The sequence below is a fragment of the Zingiber officinale genome, chromosome 2B (genome assembly GCF_018446385.1).
Source record: "Zingiber officinale cultivar Zhangliang chromosome 2B, Zo_v1.1, whole genome shotgun sequence".
In the NCBI taxonomy this organism is placed as follows: Eukaryota; Viridiplantae; Streptophyta; class Magnoliopsida; order Zingiberales; family Zingiberaceae; genus Zingiber; species Zingiber officinale.
In genome coordinates this window covers 77198942-77204641 of record NC_055989.1, presented here as the reverse complement: position 1 = coordinate 77204641, position 5700 = coordinate 77198942, and the positions used below count along the sequence as shown (strand labels likewise).

Below are 5700 nucleotides of genomic sequence, written 5' to 3'. Positions count from 1 at the left end.
GATGGAACATGTTCATTTTTTTTTATTATGGTTCTTGTATGAGTAGCATTTTGAATGACATTGATGTATGATGCAAATGGAAAACTACTGTACTTTATTTACCAATGCATTGCATAGTGTAATTTTATGAATGGCTAACAAGTTGTCAATGCATAATGCAGGAATTGCATCATTGAAGAACTTAACAAGATTATGGAATTGTATCTCTTCATTGCTTTGTGGAAACTATGACATCTCGTGGAAAAAAGAGTACAAGAAAGGGAATTCAGGTAGATGGAAATATTGTAGGAACCAAAGAAGGTAATATGGCAAATTCTGCAAATTCTAGAAATTCTGGAAATTCTGGTACAGTAATGGAATCTCAAGAGACCGAAACAACAAGAACTTCAAGAGGTCGCACTCGTTTGGATAAGCTGGTTAGGCAAAGGGCCCACGGAATTAGAAAGGATATAAAATTCAATAAATTTGGACAGCCAATAGGAGACTTTGCTAGTGAAATGCAAAGTTATATCGGCATTCTCGCTCGGGAAAAGGTTAGGATAAGTTACAAGTCATGGAAGCAAGTTCCAAGTGGCGTTAAGGATTTAATATGGCAATCAGTTTATGTAAGTTAAATTTCTTTTGAAAATTTTAATTACCTTATATATGTTTATGATCTATTTAATGTAATGGGTTAATATTTTTTATAGTTGAGTTACAATGTTGACCCCAGATGGAAAAAGGGGTGTTTGAATTCGGCAAATAGTAAGTGGCGGCAATATAAAGCTCTCCTCACTCATAAGTTTATTTTTAGCAAGCTTGCTAAACCGGAAGAGTTGAAAGAACCACCAATTGGGTATGGTATTACACGAGATGATTGGAGTGCGTTTGTAATCAGTCGCATGTCGGACGACTTCAAGGTAAGGATTATAATTTGCTATTTTCAATTGAGTTGATCACAAGCCACTGTTTTAGTTTTAAAGCTGGTATATATGAGGAATGTTCAATTAACTAGAAAGTAAGTGATGAGCAAAAGGAGAGAAGAAAGCAGAATGTATACCCACATCGGCTTGCCCGTAAAGGTTATGCTCGTTTTGCTGATGAAATAGTAAGTATTTCTGCTTAATTCGGTAAATATGATTTAGAATCTGCCTATATTTTATTCTTACTAAATCTATTAATGTGATTTATAAAGTTGTATATATTATACATTTTGATTGTAGGGAGATGAATTATGTGATGATGAAGAGATTAATCGAGCGATTATTTGGAAGAAAGGACGGATGAATAAGAAGGGGCAATTTGAAGGCGATGATTTAAAAATGGCAATAGAAAAGATTGTAAGCAAGCTCATTATGTGTCTTTCCTACTAAATCTATTATGCCTTTTTGGTTTTTATTATGCCTCTGTCCTTTATTGTCGCAACAATAATATATTGTTACATTTATGTACACTACAGCATTGCAGAAAAAAATCAAAATCTGCATCCAAATCTGCATCTGCTTCTTGATCAAAATCTGCATCTGCATCAAAATCGTTTCATCTGCTTCTGCATCTGCATCTGCATCTGCATCAAAATCATTTTGTTTTCTTAATAGGGAGTTATTAATTGATGATTTCTGCATCAAAATCGTTTCTTAATAGATGATTTCTACATCTGCTTTTGTATATCCATATTAGTGTTAGTACTTAATAGGGAGTTAGTTACCAGTAATTAATTTTGTACCAGTAATTATTTTGTTTTCTTTTGCATGACAGGATGATTATGTGCAACAAAAACGGGAGGGTAAGTTGCACTTAGAAGAGGCAAACACGGATATCCTTTCAAAAGCACTTTCATCTGAGGAGCATTCTGGGCGTGTGAGGGGTGTTGGAGGCCATGTCACTCCAACATTCTATTTTAATGTTGGCAGCATAGTGCAGAAACACCTTGTTGATGAGCAGTTTATCCTTCAACAAAAAGAGTTGATGGAGGCAAAGATGTTAATCTCACAACAAAATGCACGCATATCAAATCAAGATGAACGTATACAGAAACTTGAAGCAATGTTCAAAAAGGGTGCATGCGACTTAGATACGGATGAAAAAGGTAGTTGCTCAGTAAAGTTGCATCCCATGAGTGACGGAAATATCAAAATTGAAAAGTGTGTCCCAAATATTGAAACTTTGGATGATGATGACATGCAAATTTTGAACAATGATGATTTCTTCCAGGTATATATTTAGTTGTCATTATATTACTTAGTATTATTGAAACTATGAGTTGCATCAATTTATAACATGATTACTTATCTTCTAGGGTAAACCGGTTGCATTGACATTGGGTTCTAAGAGCAATATTGTTGCCTATGGTACAATTGTTCATGTCAATGCGGTTGGTAAATTACTTCATGGTGTTCCATTACCCATTAATTGTATGCGTGTCTCCATTGATAAGGATGTGGATGAATTAGCACAATTGCCATGTCCAATTCCAAATCAATGTGATACAATTGGTGATGCTATTGGAACACATGTGGGATGGCCGACTAACTTGGTAGTTATGCAAGATGAGGTAAATGTCATATTATATTTATAGTTAAATTGTCCAACAAAGATTAGTGTTGCACCTAACATGTGTACATTTGTAATTTTTAGAATCCTCAAAGGAAAAGAAGTGTTGTCCAAAGAAATAACTCAATTATTTCATTAAGTGTGCCAAGGTCATTGCATCTACTGTATTGTTATTGTAACCGTGCTCTAAATGATGAAACAAATATATCAATGATTTGTGAGGAGGGTTTCTTTGACGATCAATATGAAATCCTTGTGCACCTTGAAGATATCATTCCTTTTTATCATTGGATCTCATAACTGCAAATTGTATAGTAATTTACATGTGGTAAGTCTTCTTATTGTATTTGTTTACCATATAAATTGTATAAACTTTATTAATTTAGCATTGTAACATTATTCATTTTGAAATGGTAGGCATCTTTATAAAAAGCTGAAAACATATAACAATGTCCACAAAATCAGATTTGTGAATCCACACATTATCCCATATGTGCCATGTGTGACTCGACTGGACAAAAACAACAAATTCGAGCAGTTGAATGAAAGAGCTAGTGTTTTGGCAGATAAGCTGAGTCAAGCATCAAGAAATCAACTTGTTTTGGTGCCACATAATGTTGGGTAAGTAAGACTTATAATATCAGTTTTAATTTATTATTTCGAGAAATATGCATGCAATAATTATGTGATTTGTGCATAGTTATCATTGGATTCTCACTGTCATTGATCCATATAAGGAGACAGTTTATTTGTTGGATTCGCTTAGTCATCGCATTCGTGACGAGGATTGGAAATACGTAGTAGATATGTGAGTACATTTTTTAATTTTATTAAGCATTTTTTTAATCAGTAAAACTCTCATATGTCCATTCTTATTGATGTATAAAGGAGCATAAGATTGTTTAATTCAAACAAGGCAAAAAAAGGGAAAAAAAAACATGTTACATGGGAAGTAGTAAAGGTATGCATGTCTACTTATGATTAAATTATAAACAATTAAACATGTATATTAGACATTTACAATTTGTTTTTAACATAGGGTCTTCGCCAACCAGATGCGAAACAGTGTGGTTTTTATGTGATGAGATATATGAGAGATATTATTGAAGAATTGGCAACTATCGAGAGAGATTCACTTCGATCAAAGTAATATTTGACATTCAATTCTCAATCTTCTCAAATATTTGTGTGTTTATCATTTTGCACTTATCATCTTTTGATTGTTTTTTACTAATCTAATCTATGTCTTTGTTCACAGTTCATCAAACCCCAGTACTCTAGAGAAGAAATTGATGAAGTGCGTTCCGAGTGGGCAGAATGCATACAAGACTATATTTATGACTAGGTATTTAAAATCATACAATGACTTGATCTATTCGGAAAGTATTTGCATATAATGCAAATTACATAATCTGATCCTAACATATATGCCCCTGGAAACATCATGATTATTAAAACTTTAGTGTGTAGGACATCTAGGTAGAACATCTCTATTTTATTATTATTCTTATACTGGAATGCATGAAATGTTTTTCAACATCTTAAGATTTTGAGATGTTCAAACATATATATCATTTGCTGGTAAACACATTTCTGTAGGACTAACACACTTGTCAGATTATGATGAACTGATTAACTTTGAGCATCATGAATTGTTTCCTTTCTTAATGGACAGTTTTCTGCAGACTAGGATTTACATGTAAAGGAGGTGAGCTAGATAAATATTTTGAGCAGTTACCTGATTTATGAACATGATAATACATGGGGAAAATGCAGGAGCAAGACCAATTTAATTAATAGTATTAAGATTCTTGTTTTCTTTGGGAATGAAAATGGTTTCTCAATCAAACAAAATTGAAAATATTTGGAATTTGCAATTTGTTGGACATGATGAATGGTCGGAATGGGTTAAAGTTGGATGGAAATAACTTACACTTTGTTGAGAATCACAATGATCAAGTTCATTCACATAGTTGTTTCGACTTACTTATGGCAAACCAAACCAAACCAATTTAGCAATCAATGTATGCAAGATACACAAACTATCTAGACTTACCTAGAGTTGCTCTAATCTGATTGCTTTTTTCTTCCCAATGTATTCTGCCCTCCTTTATTTGATGTTACTAGCTACAGGGATTGTTGGTATATTCCGTGTAAGGCTTCACCTTGACTTAAGCAGGGTGGTGCTATCATATTAGATTATGTATAGCTCATGTGTACTTGGTATGTGTTGGATTCAATTTCATCTGCTTGCTAAGACGTTTTTGCCAATCCTGGTTTCAATCCTTGTTTTTGCTAATCCTGGTTTCAGTCCTTGTCCACTGCACACTTTTGCTCTATTTCATGCACAAGACAATTTAATTCAATTACCTTATTTATTTAACTTATCTGTTGTACTATTTGTCCAACTTTGTACAATTAGCCTTGAACTAACAAAAGAAATGAATTTGAAGGGTTGGATCGAACAGCCATATGAACCAGTTTCATAAACTTTTTTCGTGCTCACTTGCTTCACTAATGAAATTGTGAAGCGGCAACGTTTCTCGTGCTTATTTGGCCATTCTTTTTTTCTATGGCTTTAACTATTTTTTATTTTCATAACAGGGAGAAATTATTGGGTTTGCAAGCTGGGTATGCAGAAAAAGAACCAGGGAGAAATTGCTGGGTTTGCAAGCTGGGCTTGCATGGTTGTGGTCTTATAAACTTAATTTTGTGGTTTCATCTTTTGTGGTTGTCATGATTGGATACTACTTGTGGTCATGTTTGTTTATAAACTTAAGTGAATGTACACATGTACCGGTTTTTGTTTGAGACAAGATGTATATATAAATTAAAGACAACTAATCGAATGTATATATGTTGAAAACTATTTTTGTGAATGTATAAATGTTACGTTGTACCAGTTTGTGTGCAATGGCCATGGTTTTAACCGTTGTGAAAAGTACATATATAGACATGCAACCGAATGTACAAAGACAACGATTTTTAACCGTTGTGAAAAGTATTCTAAGACAATGGTTTTAAACTAAATTTTGAAGAAAGACAACATGTGTATATGTTGTTAAAAGTATATCTGCGATCAAATTTTTGCAAAACTGGTAATTACAACGGTTTTATACTGTTGCAGAACTGTTGTCTTTGGTATTAAAAGACAACACTTTAAATCCG

The 5700-nt window shown here is 33.3% G+C and overlaps 1 long non-coding RNA gene across 2 annotated transcripts; it reads left to right on the top strand.

The window, feature by feature from the left end:
* Positions 1-3063: 3063 nt before the first annotated feature.
* On the top strand, positions 3064-3877 carry LOC122049204. Of its 2 annotated transcripts, none has more exons than XR_006130878.1 (3): positions 3064-3153; positions 3233-3340; positions 3791-3877. It is a non-coding gene; the product is annotated as an uncharacterized LOC122049204 (long non-coding RNA). The 2 variants fall into 2 exon arrangements; XR_006130879.1 differs by lacking the exon at positions 3791-3877 and adding an exon at positions 3421-3453.
* The last annotated feature ends 1823 nt before the right edge of the window (positions 3878-5700 follow it).